Raw genomic sequence first — 27,492 nt, 5'->3', positions numbered from 1 at the left:
AGGCCTTCAAACTATTAATATGTCTATATTTCTATTGATAGAAAAAATATTGCTTCCCACCATACCTCAAATAAAATTGATATTCCAAGAAGATCCACTAGACTAAGCCTGAGGTCTTATTCCGGAAACTTGGATACACCCGTTTGAGGAATTTGACTTTAAGGGATTTAATCTTCAGAACTGATTTGCCCTCATGAAACTATAGTTTTAAGTTCTAACAGATACTGTAAATAGCTCTTCAAACAGGTTTTAACCAGTGCACTCTCCACAGATGGTGTACGAGAATGTTTCTTTCCCCACACCATGATCAATTCAGCATATGACCATATTTTTTGTCTAGCTAGCAGAGCAGGGTAGAATTAATATAATTAGATAATAAGACAGAGGATGCTTCAACATGGGCTAAAAGGAACTACTTTAGCTAAGTGGTTAGTGAAGGCCTACTTGAGGGAGGGCTATCTGAGCTGAGACACAAACTATGGTAAGGGGTTGGCCATACAAAAATAGGGAAGAATGTCCTGGGGCAGAAGTCTGAGATAGCACATACTTGGTACATTCAAGGGACAGAAAGGTGGCCACTATGATCAGAATATGAGAACCTGGGGGCTAGGGGTAGACAATGAGCATAGAAAAGCAGGACTTGTAGGACAATGTAAGAAGGTGACATTTATTTTTATTGGGATGGGAAGCTCTTAGAGGGCTTTAGGCAGGAGGATGATATGATCTCCTATTTTTTGAGAAAATCATACTGTGTGGGCAATGTTTTGCAGAGAGGCAAGACAAAAAGCAAAAAGACTATTCAGGAAACAACTGAAAGAATCCAGATGAGAGGGGTGCCTGGATGCCTCAGTCAGGTAAGCGTCTGACTCTGGGTTTCAAGCCCCGTGTCAGACTCCACTCTGAGTGTGGAGCCTGCTTCAGACTCTCTTCTCTCCCTTTCTCTGCCCCTCCCCCATTCATGTAAGCATGTGCTCGCTCTCTTTCTCTCTCTCTCTCTCTCTCTCTTTCTCTCTCTCTCAAAATAAATAAATATTTTTTAAAAAAGAATTCAGATGAGAGATAATGGTAACTTGAATTGTGGGTTTTATGGTGGAGATGGAGAGATGATTCAGATTTCAGAACTGTGGGACTTGGTGATAATTGGGATATGGGGAATAAGTTGAATTAATCCTAGATTCTCAGATTAAGCTATCTGGAGGACAGTGGTATCATTTACAAAGATAGGGAGAGGAGGGGAGGAGCGTTCCATTGTGAACATTGTAGCTGAGGCCCCCTAATCACCATCCAAAATGCACTTTCTACTTCTTCATGAGTAATCAAACCCCAATTTCATTTCAGTCAAAAACTACATTTCCCACCATCTTTCTACTGTTAAGTGAAAGATGGACAATAAATTCTGGATAGTAAGAAATAAGTTGAAGTATTTATAGGATTTCTAGGGGTGCCTGGGTGGCTCAGTCAGTTAAGCATCAAACTCTTGGTTTTGGCTTAGGTCATGATCTCACAATTCATGAGTTCGAGCCCCACCTCGGGCTCTGGGCTGACAGCTTGGAGCCTGGAGCCTGCTTTGGATTCTGCCTCTCTCCCTCTCTGTCCCTCCCTCACATGTGCTTTGTCTCTCTCAAAAACAAATAAACATAAAAGAAAAAAATTTTAAGAAGTATTTATAGGACTTCTAGGACAACTGCAAGAGAGCTAACTCAGCTGGAAATTGAACTGTTTCTGCCCCATGCTCCAAGTTTGTTCTTGCAGCCTATAAGGAGAAAGATGGACAGAGCTCCAGCAGCCGTCTGAGTCACAAGATAACCTTCAGAATGGAACTTATATGTTGAATATAGTAGATTAAAGAGTTTAAATGGAGCCTAAATGGCTGGTGACTTCAGGGAGCAGACACACCAGTGCTGGACTGCCTATCCCTGGGCTTGTTTTAGGTGGAATTAATCCTTGTGTTTTTATAATTATTTTGAGTTTTCTGATCCTGTGGCCAAACAAAATCCTAAGTGATACAGAGATGTAAAGATAGATAGGATGTGCCTATTAAATATCCCAGTTAGGTAGAGTCCCCATTTTAGGGATGAGAAAACTAAATGTCAAAGAAGTTATTTACCCAAACAGCTTGAGATAGAAGCAAGATTTAAAAGGCAGTCTGACTTTAAAGTTTATATGTTGACAGGATACCATCCTGTACTGAAAAAGAAAAGGAGAAAGAAAGCACCAGAGTCAAATGTTTCCAAAAGCACAATCGTGTCTAGAATCAGTTCTGCACTTGGTACCCCAAAATAGCCCTATTCAGTCTGATATAAGGAAGCATAATCACCTATATAAAAGTTTTACTATTTACATGACATCAGTATTATATCATGCTTGCTTTACTCTTTTTTTTTTTAAAGGCAAGGTATGTTTAACCACATTCACCTGATCCACTCAACTCTGGATTTATTTCTATTGTATTAAAATGCTCCTTTTATTTATGCTATTTAAATGCTACATATATTGAATCACTGTCTTTTTTAATTTTTTTAATGTTTATTTTTGAAAGAGGGGGAGAGGGGCAGAGAGTGTGGGAGACACAGAATCCGAAGCAGGCTCCAGGCTCTGAGCTGTCAGCACAGAGCCCGACGCGGGGCTCCAACTCATGAACCACAAGATCATGACCTGAGCTGAAGTCACTTACCAACTGAGCCACCCAGGTACCCCGAAGCACTGTCTTGCAATTAAATATATGTTGAACTTCATTCTGAATTTCTCTTGCCATACTAAGGTATTTCTGGATTCTAATACATACTCCAATACTAAATCAAGACTTTCCCTTACATGACCCATTAATTATGCCTGTTGTAAGATAACACTGATAAGGCCTGCAGAGCTCTCAACACTGGCAGATCTGACTAGCAGTTCATCTTGACCACAGTTTCACAGTTTATTGATGATTATCTCATGAAACAGAGAAACAGATGTTTTGTACAATAAAAACATTATGCATCTATCACTTCTTTCTCAATCTCAATCTACCAGTTCCGTTCTATAAAAGAAACAATCAAACTACTGAGGCAAATCTTGTTTCTTATAAGGTCAGGTAGATGACTGGCTTAAACTTTAGATAGTCCTAAGTAGTCAAAAGAGAAGATTTTTCTTCTTTTATTCTTTTGCTGAAGTATAATATACATACTCTGAGGTATACAGATTTTAAACAGACAACTTGATGAAATTTTACAAATTGAACACACTTGTGTGGCAACCACCCAGTTCATGTTACAGGACACTTCCAGTACCCAGAATCTTCCCCAGAATCTTCCAGTCATCCCCTATCCCCCCTATAAAGTTAACCACTATCCTGACTTCTGATCCCACAGATTCACTTTGCCTGGTTATAAACAGAACAACACAATAATCTTTCCCTTAACTTTATATAGGTAAAAATCACCCATATTGTTCCAGATAGCCATAGTTTATTCTTTTTATTTTTTTACTGTTTTTTTTTATTTTTGAGAGAGAGAAAGACAGAACACAAGCAGGGGAAGGGCAGAGAGAAAGGGACACACAGAATACGAAGGAGGCTCCAGGCTCTGAGCTGTCATCACAGAGCCAGAGACGGGGCTCAAACCCACAAACAGCAAGATCGTGACCTGAGCCGAAGTCAGAGGCTTAAACAACTGAGCCACCCAGGCACGCACCCCTAGTTTATTCTTTTTAATTAGTGTATAATATTCTATTTATCTATTCTGTTAATGGACATTTGAATTATTTGCAGTTTTAAGTATTATAAATAATGCTGCTCTGAACATTCTTGTCAAGTATTTTAGTGTATACAAAGTGTATACTTTGCCTTTTTGTTCTTGCTTTTGTTTTATTCGTGGTGTTACACAAACTACATTGCCTACACATTTGAGAATAATACATCCAAAGCAAGCACACACACTTTGGCTCAAATGTACTGTGCCTAATTCAATGCTCTGAGCAAAACTCCCATGAGGACATGAGCATTGTTTGGAAAATAATGAAAACAAAGGGGGGTAGAGGCTGTTTGAAGGAGATATGGAGGGCTTAGGAAACAGGTAATAGAAAATGTAAAATAAATAGAAGTAGCTGGGTGAAGTCCTTCCTATGAATTTTCAGGTCCCCAATGAATTAGATAATCACAGTCAGTCTTTTAGGATGTACCACCGATTACTGCTAAGATAATTCCTCAGGATGCGCCCATAAAGTTGGATGGCTTTTTGCTGATCTTTGGCATGTACCTTCACTTCTTGGAGCATGGAGGGTTCCTAGTGAAGGATAATTACCTGTAATAGGTAAAGAAGTCCTTAAATATTCCAACCACAAAAGGATTTCCAATAACTGGAAGCCTTGGCCTCTCCTCCCCCTCTACTCTGAGAAATTGAAGGTTAACAAATTCTATTAAATATTTAAAATACATATGATCTTGGGTGTGGGTTGGGGAGTCGAACTTCTTCCTCTTTCCCAGGCCATTCTCGTTCATTTATTCAAAATTTATCATCTTATTAAGAGTCTGTTGGGGTGCCTGGGTGGTTCAGTTGGTTAAGCATCCGATTTCAGCTCAGGTCATGATCTCACGATTTGTGGGTTCGAGACCCACTTCAGAGTCTGTGCTGACAGCTCAGAGCCTGGAGCCTTCAGATTCTGTGTCTCCCTCTCTCTCTGTCACTTCGCAATTTATGCACTCTCTCTCTCTCTCTCTCTCAAAAATAAATAAACATTTAAAAAAATTTATCATCTTGTCATGCAATGTGTACAAGGTTCTGTGTTAGGATGCCTGAAAGGCAAAATTCACAAATACGAAATATTTACAGGTTAAATGACATATATGTACGATTTGCTTCCAAATAAAGAAGAGTAAGAAAATGGACATGATGGGGGCAGGATTGGCCATAAGTTGATGGATAGATTGTTGGAGTTGGTGGATGAATCCTAGGGGGCTCATTAAGCTGATCTATATGCTTTTATGTGTGTTCAAAGTTCTGTATGATAAAAAAAATTGTTTTAAATACACACACAAAAAATGTGTAAGATGACTTCTGACCTCCAGCAGCCTACAGACTAATAGAAACATGAATATATACACTCAAATAGCCAACTGGAATTTAAAGGGGACAGAGCAGTTATGAATCTGAAGCCTGGCATTCTAAAATCAAGACAACTCCCAGAAAGAAGTGCTCTGAAGTCTACAGATTAAGTGACTTGCCAAGGTCACATGGTTGGTGGCAAAGTGATACTTAAAACGAGGTTTCACACACACACACACACACACACACACACACACACACACACACACAGGCATTGCTCTTCTGGCCAGACTGCTGCAATGCAGTAGTATACAGGAAAAGCCATGAAGCTTGTCCAAACTAGATGCATAAGAATTCAAACAAAAGAGACACTACCTAGGGCTGAAAATCACAGGCTAGTTCACAAATTGTGATCTGCTTGCAAAACCAAGAGGGCTTGTCTCCCTTACAAAAGAGAGCAAATCTGATTAGTAAGGCAAGACTTTCATGTTTCTTTGCATGACTGTTGAGTTAACCTTGTCTCTCCTAAAGTCACACAGGTCCTCGCTGGGTGCTGAGACCTACACATATGAGCAGCTGACTACCCAACCACTTGTCAGGCAGACGAGATATAGCAAGCATTTTCTATATTGCCAAGAAATAAATGTGTTAGGAGTTGGAGGTTCTGCAGAGATAAATAATCACAGTCCCTGCCCTTGGGGAGCTCATAGACTGGCAGGGAATCATTAATCCAATAATTCTGAAGGACAATCACAGGGTTCTCTAGCAATCTAAATTTCCTATTATAGCTCCAGATTCGGCTTGGTTTACCTTTACTTTTAAAGGTAAATGTGCACATTTACACATTTCAGATGTACATAATTTTAAAGAAATAAACCACCATAAATAAGTAAACCAGAGAGGTGCCTGGGTGGCTCAGCCAGTTAAGCATCCAATTTTGGCTCATGAATTTGCAGTCTATGAGTTCGAGCCCCGCATCGGGCTCTGTGCTGACAGTTCAGAGCCTGAAGCCTCCTTCAGATTTTGTGTCTCCCTCGGTCTCTGCACCTCCCCCACTCTCACTCTCTCTCTCTCTCTCTCTCTCTCTCTCTCTCAAAAATAAATAAACATTTAAAAAATCAGTAAATAAGTAAACTATATATGGTTCTACTCCAACCAATAAACCATGAGGCACTAATAAGGTACCTATATGAATCCAAAAACAGTCAGGCATTGGTACGTTTGCTTTTGACCATGGTACCTAGACTTTGAATACATTCCCAGGTGATGTTCCCAAAAGGGAGCTATATGAGTGAGTTTCAAGGACAAAGTCCATGTTTTAGTCCTTGTAGGACAAACTAGAATTAGATTATAAATGTACTTAATTAACATTTCATGAGTGAAGGAGCAAAGCAAGACTAAATTGCATATACCAGGGGCGCCTGGGTGGCTCAGTCAGTTAAGCATCCGACTTTGGCTCAGGTCATGACCACGTGGTCCTGCGTCAGGCTCTGTGCTGACAGCTCAGAGTCTGGAGTCTGTTTCAGATTCTGTGTCTCCCTCTTTCTCTGACCCTTCCTCATTCATGCTCTCTTTCTCTGTCTCAAAAATAAATAAATGTTAAAAAATTTAAAAAAAATAAATAAATTGCATATACCATAAATGTTCCATTTTCCTTCTACATATAAATGTTTTTCATGCTCACCCCCAGATGTGCTAGATAAAACCTTAACTAGGCACATTCTCACCTGTAGTTCTTTTGGAATAGATTGCCTTTACCCTAATAGATGGGGAAAGGAATCCAATGTTTTTCTTTTGTTTTTGACTGCATATTAGAATATCTGAAGACAAGGAAAACAATAATATAACTTTAAAAAGTGAAAAAGCAGTAAAAAAAATCAACTCTCTTAAGGCATCTTGTTTTTACTTTTCACAAAAAAATAGATGTATCCTCTGATCAGTCTAAAAATTCACAGAAATAATATAAATTGTACTCAGAACATTTTACCACATTTCCAAAAATTTCATTATTAAGGGAAATTTAGCAAGTTAAAGTGGTTTGCTCAAAGTCCCTTGGTGGCCTGTATGAAGAGAAAGAAGAAGAAAGAAAGAAAGAAAGAAAGAAAGAAAGAAAGAAAGAAAGAAAAGAAAAGAAAAGAAAAGAAAAGAAACAAAACACGGGGTGGTGGAGGGAGGGAGGGAGGAGGAAGGAAGGAAGGAAAGAAAGGAAAAGAAAAGAAAGAAAGAAAGAAAGAAAGAAAGAAAGAAAGAAAGAAAAAGAAAAAATCAAGACACCTAATTTCATAATCATTAAATCACTTCTCTGTTCATAACTAAGTATTGTCAAAGTGATTTACAGATATTAAAAAAATGTTACTGATTTGGACACTGATTGTTCTGCGGAGCTTTTATTCCTAAACTTGGACAATAATTTTTTCTCTCATTATAAAACATTTACCCATTTCTACATTCAAATCCTGAGTTTTTACGCTATTAATTTTCTATTGCATTGCTATTCCAGCAGTATATAAAAACCAAATTGTTTTGAAGGAGATACAACTGTTCCAAGTTACTACACTTGGAAAGTTTTTATTTTTTCTTTCAAAAATTAAATACTAATTACCTTTACATGCATTACATTACTAAACACTTCATGTTCCCGACCCTCTATCTTAACTAATCTTCATAATTTACTGGGATTTTTAAATTTTTTAAATGATTTGCATAGACTGTAGATAACAAGATAAAGGCTAGCCTTCCAATAAGTTGAATAGGAGTTTTGGCAAGATTTCTCTGTCTTCACCAAAAAGGGCTATTTGGAAAAACTGGAAAGAAAGGCTGCCCGAATTTTCCTACCCCTTCATTTTGACCAAAATAATTGAAAGTTTATAAATTAGAAATTTGCAGCCTCATGAATTAAAGAGACAACCCAAAATCTATTAAATTTTTCTCAGGATTTTGTCCATTGTACTTCAAAGCATAAGGAAATTATAATGTCCTAGGAATCTACATGCTTCAATGACTTTTAAATGATTCAACTATTTTTCTTAACACTAAAAAAAATTCATGATGAAATTCCAAAAACAACAAGTACAATTTAGTTATAGCACCACTAAAATTAGAGCTTCCAGCCAGTTTTGGTAGACAACAACAGAAATCGGATGTTTGTTAGGGAAGATAAGCATTTTAGGTATTTATGTTCTCTTTATCTGTACTTACTGCCCATCCTAGGCCCAAATTAGGAACTCTAAATACTTTGAACCTGAAAATTATTAGATATGATGGGCAGGTGTCAAGGTTACAATAAATAATAAGGCCCTTGAGGATCAAGAAGATAGCTATTATACAAAACCTATCAGAAAACTAAGGTGGTCTCAAAGGCAGCCTTAGACCAGTCTCAAACTCAGATGCCTCCAGCAGTCCAGCAGGTAAATAACCACACAAGTGCATTGTCAGAGTAGGGATACTTGAAATCAGGGCTGCAGAAGAACCCCCTGGGGCCCAGGGGGTTGGGGATTGGCTGTCCCTGAGCTCTAGCCAATTGTTCCTTTATCTTATGATTTCTCAAGACATGCCAGAAATGTGAAACCTTCCTATTAAAATGTTGGCAAAAAATGTTAAAAGCACTGCATGGGCCAAATAAAACAAGTCTGTGGGCAGATTCAGCCAGCTGGCTGCCAGTTTGAGATCTCAGGGAAACTATGGAGAATGGAAGAAGTAAAATATTTCCTTGACTCTCCCTTCGCCAACTTGGTAATGCAGTCTTGGAGATCACTGTGGGAGTCTAGTCAAAGGAGGATTAAAGATGCTTTGGAGACTTTAATTTGATCCTAAGGGAGACACTACTTTTCCACCATACTTTTTTTTAACCAATTTTCACACACAAACACACAATTTTTTTTTTTCACAGATCCAGGATTACAAATCCTTTCTGAAGCGCTTCTATCACTGAGTTAAAAGATAAACCATGCTTGAATGTACCCAAGAAAGTGGAAATCCATTAAAACACATTTATATCCCAAAAGATAGGCTGACCTTAATTACAGTTGTCTTTGCTCTTAACAAAAAGCAAAATGTATTTAACAGCTGCAAATTGTTCTCAGAGGTATGAAGTAACCCATTCAAAATCTAAAAAGCTCATCCTCACTGACAAGTAAAATGCTTGCTGCTCCCAGGTCGCCCTTGCTTTATTCATCATCCAGTCTGTGATGCTGTACAAGCAAAGTGTGGTAACAGGACAAGAATAAACCAGAAAAGTCCAAACTTTTGATTTGCACACATCTCTGATAATGAACAATGTTATTTCTCACTGTTTACAAGACAACATGGCACAGAGGAGAATAAAATTTTGCTTCTCAACCCAGAGAATAAAGTAATCTATGCAGTCATTTGAATAACATAGGCATCATTTTATTGCATTCCCAGAAACATAAGCACCTTTCATCTTTATTGCCATATACATAGATGTATTTTACAGGCTTGTTATATTTTCCAACTATTTACCTACTATCTCTAATAAACACACACACTGCTCACATTGGTTTAATCAATGGTTCTTAACTCTTTAAAGAACCTAATAAAAGTAGAGGACTCACCCTGCCCCTGGAAAAAATGCTTTGTTTTTTGTTTTTGTTTTTGTTTCTTATTTTATTTTAGAGAGAGAGCATGAATGTGGAGCCTAATGCGGAGCTGGATCCCATGACCCTGGGATCATGACCTGAGCCAAAATCAAGAATCAGATGCTCAACCTACTGAACCACCCAAGTGCCCCTGAAAAAAAATGCTTAGATTTACCACATTTTGCACGCAGTTTCAAGGAATTAAGGACTCCTTGAAGAAGTCTACCCGAGGGCCCTCATTTAAGAACTCTACTGCAAAACCACTATAATTTCATTTTTGTTTAATTTATGCTAGTCTCCCAAGAATATTTATTTCGGGATATGCTCTAAGAAATTAAGGCAGTATATTTGCAAGCACTTTCTCTGTTGTTTATATATATTTCATGTTTGAGAATGATAATCATTTTTAAAGCAGTCAGGCCTAAGCAGATAAATTAGACTATTGTTTTGGCTAAGAATAGGTTACCGTTCACTTGCTAAAATGTATACTTTTTTTATTGCAGACTCATGAATTAAAGAGACAACCCAAATCTATTAAATCATAAGTGCTTTTCCTTTCTATTATTAGGTTGTTACAAATATATAGGTGTTATGGGAAGGTGCAAAGTTTAAGAGTATCGCTGTCAAATGATAGTTCCCTCACCTACCATGTAAGATGGGCCAATATTTTCCATTTTACTTTTATTTTTAATGGCATAAACAATTTCAAAATCCATGAATAAACACAGAGCCCTCAAGAGTCTTTTGCTTTATCATCCTCCTCTCTCCCACCTGAACTTTCAATGCACTCCTACTAAAAAAGAGACAGGATTTAAGGAGTTACCTGTTTATTACCTAACTACTCTAGCAGTATAAATAAAATATTTTAGAGAGCCATCTTAGTTAATGGCATTAGAGATTTAAGGATATATCTATTGGGAAATGCAAAATAACACTTCTGAATAAAGGTTTTGATGCTATTGTATTCTCTTTCTGTAACTGAATCTCATTGCTGAGATTTGGTTAGGTCTGACCTCAGTTTACAAACAAGAGATCATGTACTAAACCTAATAAAAAGAATAAGATGATACAGACATCAGATCTGAAAAACAAAAATGTCAACCTTGGGAGAGTGCCTGTTTTGGCAATATGTTATATCCATGAGATTTTTTTCCTCTGGGAACTTTAAGCTCATTTAAATGCCTATAAATGAAATCTATGGCATAGCCTATTTTTAAAATTTATTACCATCAAAAGGCACTATGCAGCTTAACTGAATTTTTTTTGCAGTTGAATTTTGGTATGTATGATTTGATGGTATTAGAAATTGGCCTAAATAAAACATCTGAACAATAGTGAACCAAACAGCTCAGCACTTTAGATTTGCTGACAAATAAAGCAAATATGTTATAAAACTAAAGAAATTATTCCTACCAAAATTAGCTCCTCTCACAGAACACAGAGGATTTTTAGGGGAGTAAAATATATGATACTATAATGATGAATCCATGTCATTATATATTTGTACAAACCCATAGAATGTACAACACGAAGTGTGAACCTTAATGTTAACTATGAACTTTCGGAGATTATGATGTGTCAGTATAGGTTCATCAATTGTAAAAATTGTACTACTCTGGTGGGGGATTTTGATCACAAGGAAGGCTATGCAAGTGTTGGGAAAGTGGGTAAATGGGAAATCTCTGTAACTTCTCAGTTGTGCTGTGAATCTAAAACTGCTTTTAAAAATTGAGTCTTGGGGGTGCCTGGGTAGTTCAGTCTGTTAAGCATCTAACTCTTGATATTGGTTCAGGTCATAATCTCATAGTCATGAGATTGAGCTCCAAGTCAGGCTCTGCACTGACAGCATGGAAACTTCTTGAGATTCTCTCTCTCCCTCTCTTTCTGACCCTCCCCTGCTTTCACACACAGGAGTACTCTCTGTGTCTCTCAAAATAAATAAATAAACTTTAAAAAAAATTAAGTCTTTAAAAAACCAGCTCCACAATGACCTTAATGTTGTTGGATCCTATGGGAAAAACATAGTATTAACAAGAAGCTTACATTCCAGCTGCCATTTTTGAAAATTCCATCTGGGAGGTGCCCGGGTGGCTTAGTCAGTTAGGTGTCCAACTCTTGATTTCAGCTCAGGTCATGATCTCACAGTTCATGGGTTCAAGCCCAGCGTCACACTCTATGCTGATGGTGCAGAGCCTGCTTGGGATTCTCTGCCCCTCCCCTGCTCATCCTCTCTTTCTCTGTCTCTCTCACAATAAATACACTTTTTAAAAAAGTAATGATAATAAATGAAATTTCAATCTGGTATTTCTTTTTTTTTTTCAAATTCAGAAACATGTATGTTCTCTGAGAATCTAAAGCTTCCTAAAATCGGGAAATGGAAATATCACAAGGGAGAAACACAGGAAATCAAACTGATCTATCTAGTTTTAAAAACAACTTTATATACTTAAGATTAGATTCAAGCATCCCTTCCTTCATAAGACTTCCCAGATATTCTTTTCATATGAAGCTGGTCACTGGCCCTTCCTCTGTGGTCCTCCAAGTCCTGTGTAAACCTCCATCATTTCACTTATCACATTGTATTATGCTCATACCCCTGGGTCTGTTCCCCCCAGAAGTGGGCACAATATCCTATACTCAGAAATGTTTATTGAATCAAGAAGTACCTTTCCCACACTTGTTATGTGCTTGTTCATTATTCTTAGATACAAATGTAAATTTAATCTACAAAAATATTTTTATACTTCATGCCTGTACGTGCTCATGGAAATCTTTTTTCCCTGAGAGTCCAGGGTTTTGGGAAATTCTGAGATATCTATGACTGTAGCAGAACTCTATAATCAGACAGCACAGAGAAATGTCAAAAGAACTGCATTCCAACTCCAGGCTTGGCCAAACATTCATCCTCCCTGTGTCTACTCTCCTTATCTAAACAATGGAGACAGCAATGCCAGCCTCACACATCTGCTGTGCACAAAAATTAATAAAATTTATCAACTATCTAGAAAATATTTGAATAACTTGGAAATTGTATTGCAATAGAGAAAATACAAATGGTTGCATTTCTACTTTTTTTTTTTAACCCCAATGCATTCTGGAAACCATGAATGAATAACAGTAAAGTAGATCAATTTCCCTGAAGAAATGATATGACCATTGAATGTTACATAGCCAGCAAAGAGTAGACATCAAATAAATATGACTTCTTTAATAATTATTGATATTTTTATATTGAAGTATATCATACATACAGCAAAGTACACAAAATGTAAATGAAGCTCAATGAGTTATTTTTAAAAGTGAATACACCTATATAGGCACCACCCAGACCAACAAATGAATCATTTTGATGTCCCCCTCTGCCTTTCCCAATCACTAATCACTTCTACCCCCCAAAGTAACAACTATCCTGATTTCCTAACTATACTTGATTTCCTAACTATCCTGATAACCCCAACTGTAGGTTAGTTACATATTTTTTTGAACTTTACATAAATATAGTCACACAGGTCATGTATTATCTTGTGTCTGGATTCTTTCAGACAACATAATATTTGTGAGACTTATCCATGTTGTTCTGCATGGCTATAGTTTATTTACTTTCATTGCTGCATAGTATTTCATATAATAATGTAAGCCATTATTTATCTATTCTACTGTTAAAGACTGTTTGACTATTATAAATTTAAATTAATAAAATTATACTCCAAATCTTAGAAAGCAGGCACAAGTATACTATGTACTATAAACGCATAGGAAGCCTCAGCATATCGTATGCAAATTGTATTCCAACACAAAACTACGCTACATAACACAAAAATTTCATTATTGAATCATTAGCTTAATCTAAATCTAAGACAGCTATGTAAGAAATCTCTAATATTTATTTTGCTTTGCTTTTGATTTTAAATTCAGGTAAGATTTTTCTTAATTTTTTTAGTAGTTTGTAGGCCTCAGACCTGTTTTGAAAAATTTATCATGGTTAGTCTAAACAGATAGTCTCATTTTCTGTCAATATATTTTCTTGTAATAAATATAATTTCTAAAAAATCATTTCATTTTTAAAAACCAAGCATTAACAATGGTTTTCTCTGGGTGAAGAGATTCTTATCTTATTTTCTTCTCCTTGCTTATCTATATATTCTAAAAATTCTAAACTTTAACTATTATACCTTACTTTTTTTCTTTAATGTATTTTCATAAATTATCAGTCTTCAAATCACAATATTCAGAAATAATCTAGTTTCCTTTCCCCACTGAATAAAGTATAAATGTTTGGATAAATCAACAGATAAATGGTTTTCCCATTTATTTCTATCTTTGAAAGGGGCAAAAAAATTTACAAGTAAAATTTCAAAAGCTTGCTTTGAAATTATGCTTACATTTTGGTTACAGAACCAATCTAGATGCTATTAATAGTATCATCTTATTCATGTCAATGCTAGCACATATAAAAATTGTCTCCTGCAAGAAGAAAGTGTTATCAGTTAGCAATTGAGTATGACAATGAAATGAACTACACTGGGAGATCAATAAGAAACAAACAAACAAATAAGTAAACAACTAGAAATGCTAAGCCATTGAACTTCAAAGATTTGTTTTCATTTTTTCAGTCTAGTGAAGTTTTGTCCAGAATGTTTTGCATCACAATTTAAGCCCTGATTGTGGTGTGCCAACCATCTGGCAAAGATTGAAACACCAATTCAGGTCTTTTATTTATTTAATTTTTTAAGATTTTCCTATTCAAGAAAGGTGATCTGATACAGTGGTAAGGCTCAGAGGTAATGAAGACAGACTGCCTGAATCTGAATGCTCTACTCCCCAACCCCCAACCCTAGCTGTGTGGCATTGGAGACCATATGGATGCATGAGTTGTGACTCATAAGTCCCAGGGATAGCCACAAATAAGGGTTCCATTATTTGCATATGCGTAAAACTCACAGCCAGATGGGTGGGGGGTAGCAGAGCCCACATGCTTGCTACTTTGCAGAGGCCAATTATAGCCTGGCTATGAGCAGCAACAGCCCAGAAGAGCCTCTCCAAGCAAGGGAGTTCTCCACCACAAGGTTTAGGAACTTGACCCCCACAGTTTGATGGCACAGTCTCACTGCAGGGTCCTTGCTGCTCCTCCACTGGCCACTGGCACATGGAGGTCATGTTGGTTATGTGCCCTCAGCAGCCACCGGAGAGAAAAGATCACTCCATGCCTGTAGGCTCCCACCTAGAGGTTAGGATACTAAGGCTTTTTACCATCCCCAAAGGACATGTGTTTGTGATGTGTGTATTAATAGAAAAGTTTTTTGAATTTTTGTAGTGAACAATTTTTATTAAACAAACAAACTCCACATTGAACAATTCTATAGTAAAAACAAGTAATTTGGAAGTGCCCCCTCTATTATTCTGTTGATACCAGTGGAGTGACTGTAACCAGTGGAGTACAATGTAACATGGTACATTGTAGAAATTTTGAACAAGTTATTTGATCTCTCTGTGCTTGTTTCCTCCTCATGAAAAAGGAGCAATAGTAACAGTTCTTACCATGCTAGAATGATTAAATGAGCTCATACATGAGACACTCTGGAATGATGCTGACTTCTATTGAGAGCCTAATCAATGTTCATTGCTATCCAAATAATTATACTCTATCATCCTATGGTCACTGGCTTCTTTTCTAATGTGAGAAATATTTTTCAAATGCATCTTATATATATTTTAAACAGAGAAAGCAGAATTTAAACAATAGCACCAATGATAAAATAATAATTATTATAATAAATAGTTATCACAAAAATACCTAACACTTACTGAGAGCTTATTACGTGCCAACTACTTTATATGGATTACCTCATCTAATCTTCTGTCATCCTGTGAGGTAGGTATTAGTATTATCACCATCATTATCATTGTCCCTATTTCTCAGATGGGAAAACTGAAGCTTTGAGGTCAAATAACCTGCCCAAGGTCACAAGCTGGTAAATGGTAGAGCCAGAATCAAACCTGGATCTGTGCCATAGCCCTTAACCATGAGGGCATCATAGTTCCCAACAAGGGATGCAATCATATGTTTGGTGTACAGGTATGGCTGGCATTGATGTCTACCAACAGTTTTAAGTAAAACAGAGAGAGAATATAAATGCGGAGGGAGAGAGGAAGCAGGCAGGAAAAGAGATTCAAGACCCTAACTGCCTTCCAGACTTCGCATAAAGGAATTAATTAGGTGGTTGGTGTGATGTTAATTTTGCTGAATTTAACTCAAAGAACTTCCTCTGCTAGCACAGAGCAGGAAATCTGCTACCTAAACTAAACTAAGTTCACCAAAGAACCTGATAAACTAAGCAGAAAGCTCTTACATTAGGCCAGGGAAGAAAACCCAGCAAACTATTTCAGGTCAACTGACATTTTTTTAATTTTATGTCTTCCTGCATTGTAAATATTAGTCAAAGAGTTGTTCACAAAATGCTTTTAAGACAGACTGGAATTTAGTACTGACAGCAACAAAGCTGAGGCACAGCTGAGCAAACGGGAAGTCAGAGGATCTAAGTACTGGTCCCAGCTTCTCACCTACTGAAGGCAAGTGCTTGGAAAGGTCATAGGGTTGACCTGGCTAAAGAGCTTCTCAGGGCCTTGGTGGGGTGGTGGGTGATGTTGTACAGACGGGAGAGCACAGGTTTCCTTGTCAGACACATCTGCACTGTAGTTCCAGTTGTCAACTGAGTGGAGACAACCAGACTGATCAGAGACTTACACATGTAGAGCACTGGAGGAAGGGGCCACTAAGGACCTAACTTAATTTAGGTTGTAGATTTTGTTGTTTTTGTTTTATGTTGTTGGGGTGGGGGGTGAGGGGAGAGAGTGCAAAGGTTTCCTGAGGAGGTTATGCCTAAAATGAATGAAGTGTTTAGAGATTGCATAGCAAAATGATTCAGGGTTCTGGCTTAGCTATCAGAAAAAACTGGGTCCAAATCCTCACACTGTCACTTACTAAGTAAGTGGCTGGCAGTTCCTTAACCATTTGAAATGAGACCATAATATCTCTCTCAGAGTATTGTGAATATTAAACAAAATCATGTATATTAAAGCATTTAACAGCAGTTAATAATTGGGGGCTACTATCATAGAAAGCTCCAACAATGATTTGATTTTTCAATCATTTATGGTACAAAAGAATCCATCCTGGGAAGTCCCAGCAACTGACATGCCCATTCCACCATTTCTCAAAATGTTGTCCTAAAAGCATCAGTGTCAGAATCACTAGAAAATTTGTTTAAATTTTTTTTTTCAACGTTTTATTTATTTTTGGGACAGAGAGAGACAGAGCATGAACGGGCGAGGGGCAGAGAGAGAGGGAGACACAGAATCGGAAACAGGCTCCAGGCTCTGAGCCATCAGCCCAGAGCCTGACGCGGGGCTCGAACTCACGGACCGCGAGATCGTGACCTGGCTGAAGTCGGACGCTTAACCGACTGCGCCACCCAGGCACCCCTAGAAAATTTGTTTAAATGCAGGCCCCTAGATACTACCTGTAGTGGGCTGAATAATGACCCCCAAAAGACATGTCCACCCAGAAGATGTGAGTGTGATCTTAAATGGGAAAACGGTTTTTATAGATATAATTAATAAAGGATCTCAAAATGAGATTATCCTGGATTGGGAGGAGAGGGGAATATAATAAATCAATGACTTGTGGCCCTTAGACAAGAAGGGCAGAAGACACGCAGAGGAAAAGGGGATATGAAGTCAGAGGCAGAGATTGAAAAGGTGCATCTACAAGCCAAGGAACACAAAGGATTTCCAGGTGCCACCAGAAGCAAGGAGAGAGATATGGGGTGGATTCTCTCAGAGACTTCAGAAGGAACCAACCCTACTGAAACTTTGATTTCCACCTCCAAAACTGTAAAAGAATAAACTTCTGCCACCAAGTTTGTGGTTAATATGTCATGGCAGCCTTAGGAAATGAACACACCACCCTTAGGAGATCCAGGTTTGTGTCTGGGAATCCATTTTGCCAAGCTCCTCAGGTGATTCTGGTGCCCATAAGCACAGCAGAACTTCTGCCCTATGGCCTCAGGAGGCTACCCTTCTCTTTATGACCATCATTTAGAGAACGGGTCCAATAGACATCTGAAGCCAGGGCTATGGAGAAGGCCAGGGATTTCTTCCCAGCCTCAATACGAAATCTGCTTGGGGTCAAGCCAGTGAGTTTGCAGCTCCCTAGGCCCTTCACATACCTCAACTAAGTCTCCAGAAGAAGTCTAAATTAGGGCTCAGAAATTTGAATGTGTCTCCTTATTCTACTTGAGGGTAAGTGTCAAACCTCATTGTTTCACGGTAGATTCAGGAAAGTACTCCCGTCTCTAGCACCAGCCCAAATGTGGAATTTTATAAAAATACAATATGTTCATTCTTGGTCACACACTCCAATCTCTAGAAAAACAGCTCTACTAAGGATTGGATGTTCATGCTCCCCACAAATGCATACAATAAAACCCTACCCACCAATGTGATGGTATTAGAAGATGGGACCTTTGGGATATAAAGATTATATGAGATCATAAAGGTGAATCTTTCAGGAATGGGATTAGTGCCCTTATAAAAAGGACCCCAGAGAGCTCTCTTTCTTTCTATCTGTCATGTGAACGTACAGAGGGAAAATGGCCATCTGAACACCAGGAAAAGGGCTCTCAACAGACCTGGAATCTGCTAGCAACTTGATCTTGGGCTTCCCAGCCTCCAGAACTATGAGAAATAAATTTCTGTTGTTTATAAGCTACCCAGTCTAAGGCACTTTTTTATAGCAGCTCAAACAGACAAAGACATGCAAGACAGAGGCAAGAAATGAATCAGAATGCTCAGAATGAGAGAGGGGGAAAGGTACAGGGGCAGCTGGTCTTTTTCTTTTTTTAATATTGTTTAAGAATCTCTGCTCTAGGAAGAGTGTCATGCCCATCCACTCCACCTCAATCCCATACCTAAGGAGAAAGAACTCTATTATAACATAAGGAAATATGAATCTTAAAGAAACACAATTAGGCCAAGACAGTTGGGCTGGAAACGTTTGGAAATATTCTATCTGGAAATAAAATAAAGAGGTTCAAAGTGCCGTATGTTTCAGGTTGACACTTTTCTCTCATTCCTCCCTCCCAACAAATATAGTAACATTCTCAGAAGCATAAGAGTGCCACATATTGGGGCGCCTGGGTGGCTCAGTCGGTTGAGCGTCCGACTTCGACTCAGGTCATGATCTCGCAGTCCAAGGGTTCGAGCCCCGCATTGGGCTCTGTGCTGACAGCTCAGAGCCTGGAGCCTGTTTCAGATTCTGTGTCTCCCTCTCTCTCTGCCCCTCCCCCACTTGCACTCTGTCTCTGTCTCAAAAATAAATAAACATTAAAAAAAATTTTTTTTAAAAAGTGCCCCATATTGGGGAGGTGCTATCATACTCAAGAGGCCTATGCAGCAGTTCTCAAACATTCATGAGACTCACCTGGGGATTATATTTAAAATAGACATTTCAAAAGATTCTGATTCAACAGGTCAAAGGTGGGGCTGCAACTCCAGTAAAAGGAAATACAGAATAAATAAGTTAAATAGAACCCCAGCCTACATTTTATGCTAGACTTAAAATACAAGATCAATGTGGCTCATGATAGAGGTTTAGAGTCTACATGAGCTTGAGTGCTTCTTGCATAGTGTCCTTCTGGAATCAAATGGATTGATGGTAGTAAGTGACCACATCAAAAGTCACAACAGATCAAAGATCCTAAAAATAGGAAGTCATCCCTTTAAGGTTTACTCCAATTTCTTCATGCTTTCCTGATCCTAATTCTGGCATAAACCAACTCTAATTAGCTTTTTTTTTTTAACTCATTTTTAGCTGAAGTTCAGTAGAAGTACTAAAATCAGTTAACCCCAGAGAAAAACAAAACAAAAGCTCTATAGTGCTTCATGGTGTCCCAGCCACACTATAATTTTTATTATCTTTCATGTTTGACAAAGTTTGGTTCCTACCACTTATGATTTATGATAAATAATACCATGAAAAAAAATGTATGTTCCAAATCTTTTTACTAAATCAGATAAGAGCTAGAAAATAATGTGGTTTTCTTTCATGCGACCTCTGTAAGTCTCACCATGAAACTTGCTATTGCAGCACCTTGTACTATAGGTTGTCACCACCGGTTTCACATGATAGATAAAAATCAATAGTATTAAAAACTGAGGAGAGATTAAAACCAAACACTACAATAACATCAAAACTTCTATCAGTCACATCTGTCTTTGTTATTTTGCTCTCTGCCTCAGTGATGGCTCAGCAAAGAATCTACATTTACATAACTATTGGTTCTCTTTAATCACTCTACCACCTGTAGCCATTGCCACCATTATCTTGAAAAGAGTTCTGATGCTTTCCTGGAGGTCCCTTCCTTCACACAATCCCTTACCATATTCAAAGGGTGAGTATACACCTCCGTGAGTCAAAAAGCATCAGGTCTCAGGCCAGAAACAGTATTATTAGAGGTACGAATTGAATCTGCACAAACTGGGAAAGTTGTTTATACATACAGAAACCAAAGATTTCTATATATCCATTCAGGGGCAAAAAAGACAAGATATAAATTCAAGAGAGCCAGAGGGATTACCATTAAATCCCTCTAAAGAGTGTATTTCTCTTAAAAAAAATAATTCCATTAAATACAACAGTTGTTTCCATTTGGAAGCAACTTGGTATGACAGAAACAACAGAGAATTTTAAATCAGACAGTACTAGGTTTAATTCTGGTTCAGTCACTTACTACTTGGCTTTGAGCAAACCATTTCACTCAGGTGAGCCTCAGTTTTCTTATTTTCTAAAATTGCAATAACAATGTCTATCTCAAAGACAGAAGACATTAGGAAAGAGAGCATGGCATTGCTTGTCATGTTAACAGGTATTCGATAAATGGTCACTTTGAAGCCTTCCAACACAACTGTTACTGGTTTTACAATTATATTTGAATAAAATCCATTCTTCCACTAAACTTAATAATCTACTTTAAATATTAACAAAGTATAATCTCTTAGTGTTTTTTTTTTCTGGTTATCTATTCTCCTTCTTCACATTTGCTACTAACCAGAAAATCATATAACTAGACCACACCTGTTAAAATCATGTAAAATTAAAAAAAAAATAACACTTTCTTATACCATACACAGAAATAAACTCAAAATGGATCAAGGATCTAAATGTGAGACCTGAAAACAGATATCCTAGAAGAGAGCACATACAGTAATTTCTCTGGTATCAGCCATAAGAACATTTTTCTAGATATGTCTCCTGAGGTAAGAGAAACAAAAGCAAAAATAAACTAGTGGGACTACAGCAAAATAAAAAGCTTCTGCACAGAAAGCAAACAATCGATGAAACTAAAAGATAATAAACTGAATGGGAGAAGATATTTGCAAATGACATATCTGATAAAGGGTTAGTAATACAAAATATATAAAGAACTTCTAAAACTCAACACCAAAAAAACAAATAACCCAATTTAAAAACAGGCAGGGCTGTTTTTAATAAATAGGGCTCAAGTCCTATGTCAGGCTCTGTGCTTAGGGCCTGAAGCCTGCTTCGATTTCTGTTTCCCTCTCTCTGCCCCTCCCCTGCTCTCTCTCTCTCTCTCTCTCTCTCTCTCTCTCTCTCTGTCTCTCTCACTCTGTCAAAAATAATGTTTAAATAAACATTAAAAAACCTTTAAAAAAAATTCAGATGACCAACAGACACATGAAAAGTGGTCAACATCATTCATCATCATAAAAATGCAAATCAAAACCACAATGAGCTATACTTTAACACCTGTCAGCATGGCTAAAATCAAAAACACATGAAACAACAAGTGTTGGTGAGGATGTAGAGAAAAATGAACCATTACTTGCACTGTTGGTGGGAATGTAAACTGGTGCAACCACTGTGGAAAACAGTAGGGAGTTTCCTCAAAAAGTTAAAAATAGAACTAACCTATGATCCAGTAATTCCACTACAGGGTATTTGCCCAAAGAATATGAAAACACTAATTCAAAAAGATACATGCACCCCTGTGTTTATTGCAACATTATTTATAATAGCAAAATTATGAAAGTGATCCAAGTGTCCAGTGATAGGTAAATAGATAAAGAACATGTGTTGTAAACATACTATGGAATATTACTCAGGCATAAAAAATGAAATCTGCCATGTGCAACAACATGGATGGACCTAGAGGGTGTTAATGCTAAGTGAAATAAGTCAGTCAGAGAAAGACAAACACCATATGATTTCATTCATAGGTGGAATTTAAGAAACAAAACAAATGAACAAAGAAAAAGAAGACAAACCAAAAAAAAACAGACACTTAACTATCAAGAACAAATGGTTACCAGAGGGAGGGAGGTGGGGTTGTATGGGTGAAATAGGTGAAGGAGATTAAGAGTACACTTATCTTGATGAGTAATATACAGAAATGTTGAATCACTGTATTATACACCTCAAACTAATGTAACACTGAATTTTACCTCTTCTGGAATTAAAATTTAAAATTTTTAAATAAATAAAATAAAATACAAAAGAAAAGATTTTGCATGGAGGTCTTCAAAGGGCTCTTTAGTGAATAAAGTATGCAAGAATAGGTATTGCATAGACACTAGGATATCACATAGGTCATCTCACAAGATAAATTCAGCTTCTTACCTGTTTCTTGGCTAGGTTCCACCTAGTTGAGGTTACAGATAAGCAACAGCTGATAAGAAAGATGCTGCCATAATCAATTTACTTGCCAGTAAATGCCTTACAATGTATTTAAATGGAAAAAATATATAATGAACACTTCTTTCATTTGAAGCAATATTCAACAGCATATGCAGAGTATAGAGTTTTGACTAGACACAAAAGGTTCTCAGAACTTCCAGAAGGAGTTATAATAGCTAAGACAATACCCATTTCTAATGAATAATGCAGTGGTAATGGGACAGAGAGTCTTGTCATTTATAAAAATCCTTGTCCCTTGTTTTCAACTATCATTTGGTATTTTACCTATAGGATCAATCATTGTCATATTTAAAGTATACAGTATACTCATACACTAAAATGATTAAGAGCAGTTAAAGAGGTATGACTCCAAACTGAGAAAAGCAATTCATGGCATACAGCAATTCTCAAATATTTTATGAGCATTTCTGTGAGATCAGTGTGACAGTGACATCTCTAAGGAATCGGTGATAAGGACATCTGGTTGGGCATGGTGAGCCATGCTGGAAATCCTTGAGCAGAGCAGGGGAGAGGATGATAGGATGATAGCTTTCACCTAACTACTACCCTGGGCATTCCAGCAAACCACAGCCAGAACAGCGAGGTGCAGACTGGGGTGTGTCAGCAACAGCTGGCCAGACTGCTGCCACTGAAAGCTGGAATATCTCCTTAGCATGTAAAGGTTCCCACTCACAAGACTTTGCACAGAACTAATGAGAGTTCAAACAGAGGTCAGAAGTAGTACTTATTTCACTACTATTTTATCTCTGCTTTTCAAAAATAAATAATTAGAAGCTAATCTCAACAAGGACTCCTTGGAATATTTGACAATGTTCTATATGTAACAGCAACAAAGACCAGCAGCTTTATGGTCCAAAAGAGACCCACAGACTTTAAGAGTAACTGACATCACAAAATTTGATATAGTTCCTGACAGCACAATGTTCAGCACATAGCAGCCCATTAATCAACAAGTGTTCACTGTCTGTGTATATGGCACTGGATTTAGGAATAAATAATACGAAGAGATCATTACCAACATCAGTCAGGCAAGAGGGAAAGAAGCCATTGCAGAAATTTTCTTCTCCAGACTAGCTCCACAGCAAATCCAGAGCAATGCTGACATAGCATAAGGAAGGTTCATCACTAACTGGAGTCTTACTCTCCAGGCTCAGGTCAGAGGCTTCTTCTTGTGTTTGCTAATGCATCTCGGGCCAAGCTAGATAACTCCTCCAATCCATTAGTGCACACTATTGATCCTGCAAGGCCTTCTTTAGCTTTAAGAACAATGACTTTTATGAAAAACACTTGAGATCTCCTGAACCATGAACCCCACAGGGTTAATCTAGAAGGTGCTTGGAAGTATGATCATGGTAATGTGTAATGTTGTGATTTAGTTTGGGTTGTCTAGAAGCAGACACCAGGACAAGAATTCAAGTGCAAACTGTTTATTCGGGAGGTGTAGGGGACAATGATAGGGAAGTGGGGAAGAAAGAAAAAGAAGGGAAGGCACCTAATAAAGAGTGAGTGTTCAAATCAGCTATTAGGGTGGGTGCCTGGAGGTGAATTCCCCAAAGAAACCTTGGGAAATGGTGCAAAACAGTCTCAGGCTTATCTCATCTGAGAGTAAGGGAGCTGGGGTATTTTATATGCCAGCCCCAGAGAGTTATAGGATGAGGCCCACTGAGGAAGGAGGAATATTAATTCCCCAGAACCAACCTGCTGACCATGGATAAAATGGCCTTTAGGGGGCAACCCTCAGACACAGAGAAGCAGATGCTGACAGCTGGAAGCCCACTGGAGCAGAATGAAAGGTCCCAGGGATAAGGGTGGGTGCTGGCAGCATCTGCCACGACAACATTCCTGTAAATTAGCTATTTTTGTTTGTCCACTAGAATGAGTGATAAATTAATTCAATGTGAAAGTACTAAGAAATATTACGGATTCTTTTTTTTAAAAAATAATGAAAACTGACATTTTTTCAGAACATTTTCAGCCAACGCAAATGTTCAAGATATTTTTAGCATTGAGTCTAAGAAAAGCTATCATAAATTTCTGTTCAGCTATTCAATTTTGTCAGTGTTAATTTATAATAAATATTTAAAATATTAAAATATATCATTTGAAGTATGAAGTTTGGTTCTGTTGATATGTTTCTTTAGTGTTTTCCATCTATACTTGAGCTTCTTTTCGTGAAAATTGTTTTTAAAGATTTAAGTAGGGTAAACCCAAGAAATATTCACTGATGATAAACTTCGGTCTAGAATATCAAAAGATGTGTCCAATGCATTCCCAACACTATACCAAACATTTAAAGAGGGACACAAAAGAAGTGTTAGACTACCCTCCCTACTCTCAAAGGGATCACAGTTTAGCCAGTAGAGATAGGGCCGGGGAAAGCAGGGGGAAACCATACATAAAACTATGAATATGACCAAAAGAGCAACAGGAAATCCAAGAAAGAGACCAATTGGGCTATGTTCATTCAAAATGAGACCTAAGCCAGGCTTTTAAGAATGGACAGAATTTGGAAACACAGAAAGGAGAAAACATTTCAGTTAAACGGAAAACAGGAAGAGCAAAGGCCTCCTGGGGGCTTGACTGGGTAGAGACCAGCGAGAAGACTGTCTGAAAGGGGACTGGGATACAGATTGGGAAATTATATAATCTGGCCCCTATCTGTCTCTATGAGCCCATCGTCTATGTTTTTTTTTTCCATCACTCTCTCTGTTCCAGTCCTTCTGGTCTGATTTCTGTTCCTGCCTCAGTCCTTTGTGCCTCCTGTTCGCTCTGCCTGGACTACTCTTTCCTGGATCTTGGCGACGCTCCCCCTTCTCTTCATTCAGATCTTAGCTCAGATGTCGACCACTCCAAGCATAAAATCCTGTTTTGTCTTCCTGTGGTATTTAGCCCAGTTGGAAATATTCTTAATTAATTTAATCTATGCCCTAAAAGATAAATTCCACAAAGGCAGAGGTCCCCTTTGCCTTCTTTATCACTTCTTGCTAGACTCTAGAATGGTGCCTGGCACATGCCTGCCACATGGTAAGATGACATGCTGAATAAGCAATGGAAACAGAGTCATAGGCATAGAGGAAGGTCAGATTGATCGGCCCTTGTAAGCCAAACAGAAAAGGCAAAATGGAAACCCCTATAGGTGTCTGAGCACTCTCTTAGGAAAAGTAGTATAAGAATAGTATCTACACACTAAGCATTTAACAAAATTATCCATGATGTTCAGGCATCCTGCAAAGTAGACAGATACCTATTATTCCCGTTTTACAGGTGGGAACCTTGGGCCCCACTCATCAAAGGGACCTCTCTAAAGGACCTCTCTAAAACCCTCACTCTCCCCACTAACCATGCTGCAAAACAAGACTTCCTTTTCAAAATTGGGATAATAGGCAATTTTAGATAGTAGAAAAGTTGGGAAAATCAATGGAACTAAATGGAAACCTAGCAACAAGTAGTAGTACACTTACTATACATAAGAAATTGGGGCGCCTGGGTGGCTCAGCCGGTTAAGCGGCTGACTTCGGCTCAGGTCATGATCTTGCGGTCCGTGAGTTCCAGCCCCACGTCAGGCTCTGTGCTGACAGCTCAGAGCCTGGAGCCTGTTTCAGATTCTGTGTCTCCTTCTCTCTGACCCTCCCCCATTCATGCTTTGTCTCTCTCTGTCTCAAAAATAAATAAACGTTAAAAAAATTAAAAAAAAAAGAAATTAACATATGATGGAATTCACTTTTCAAATCAGAAGAGAAGGATGAATTTTTCATTATATAGCCTGTGGCTGACATTTACCTATTTGGAGGAAGGCTAATTTATATAACTAACTCATATTATACTCCTAAGTAAATTCCAGATGGATTCTAGAGATAAATGTAAAAAGTGTGTGTATGTGTGTGTGTGTGTGTGTGCATGTGTGTGTGTGTGTGTGTGTGTGTGTGTGCGCGCATTTAAAGCTAGAAAAAAATATAGGTAAGTGTGTATCTTTTTTTTTTTTAATTTTAGGGGTGCCTGGGTGGTTCAGTCTGTTAAACATTCAACTTTTGATTTCAGCCCGGGTCATGATCTCACAATTTCTGGTATCAAGCCCTGTGTTGGGCTCTGTGCTGGCTGCAAGGAGCCTGCTTGGGATTCTCTTTCTCCCTCTCTCTCTGCCCCTCCTCCACTCACCCTTTAGCTTTCTCTCAAAATAAATAAACAAGAAAAAAAAATTTTAAAGGCCTTTTTCAACATACATGTAAAAGCAGAATTTGTCATACAGAAACAGACTGACAGATTTGACTCCATAAAAATGTAAAACATTTGTTCATTATTTTAAAAAGATATCCTAAAGGAGAGCCTGGCTGGTTTAGTCAGTAGATCATGTGGCTCTTGATCCTGGAGTTGTAAGTTCAAGTTCCACATTGGCTGTAGAGATTACTTAAAAGTAAAATCTTTAGAGGCACCTGGGTGGCTTAGTTGGTTGAGCACCCAGCTGTTGATTTCAGCTCAGGTTATAATCTCACACTTCGTGAGATCAAGCCTCCCGTTGAGCTCTGTGCTGACAGCTCAGAGCTTGCTTGGGATTCTCTCTCTTCCTCTCTCTATGCCCCTTCCCCACTCACATTCTCTCTCAAAATAAACTTATCAAATAAATGGAGCACCTGGGTGGCTCAGTCGGTTAAGTGTCCGACTTCGGCTCAGGTCATGATCTCACGGTCCGTGAGTTCCAGCCCCGCGTCAGGCTCTGTGCTGACAGCTCAGAGCCTGGAGCCTGTTTCAGATTCTGTGTCTCCTCCTCTCTCTGACCCTCCCCCATTCATGCTCTGTCTCTCTCTGTCTCGAAAATAAATAAACATTGAAAAAAAAACTTACAAATAAATACTTTAAAAATATATATATATTATTTATTTATTTATTTTAAAGTATTTATTTATATATTTATATTTATATATTTAAATGTATATATTTATATTTATTTTTTAAGTATTTGTTTATTTATATATATATTTGTATTTATATATTTAAATATTTATATTTATGTTTTTTAAGTATTTATTTATTTATAAGTTTTTTTTTCAACGTTTATTTTTGAGACAGAGACAGAGCATGAATATATATATATATATAT

At 37.8% G+C, this 27,492-nt stretch overlaps 1 protein-coding gene and 1 long non-coding RNA gene across 3 annotated transcripts in view; both read right to left on the bottom strand.

Moving 5' to 3' along the window:
* The window catches only part of PLCL1 (phospholipase C like 1 (inactive)), a 336,529-nt gene that overhangs the window by 256,036 nt on the left and 53,001 nt on the right, over positions 1-27,492 (bottom strand). The window lies entirely within an intron of this gene.
* Positions 13,507-27,492, bottom strand: part of LOC121030881 (uncharacterized) — a 16,784-nt gene continuing 2,798 nt past the window's right edge. Inside the window, exon 3 of the long non-coding RNA XR_005790452.1 lies at positions 13,507-13,518. This is a non-coding gene — a long non-coding RNA (uncharacterized LOC121030881). The remainder of the gene's footprint in view (positions 13,519-27,492) is intronic.

Source organism: Herpailurus yagouaroundi, unplaced genomic scaffold (assembly GCF_014898765.1).
Source record: "Herpailurus yagouaroundi ecotype Mexico unplaced genomic scaffold, PumYag 140, whole genome shotgun sequence".
Classification (NCBI taxonomy): Eukaryota; Metazoa; Chordata; class Mammalia; order Carnivora; family Felidae; genus Herpailurus; species Herpailurus yagouaroundi.
Note: the sequence above shows the minus strand (reverse complement) of the source record. Positions and strands in the feature narration are given on the sequence as shown.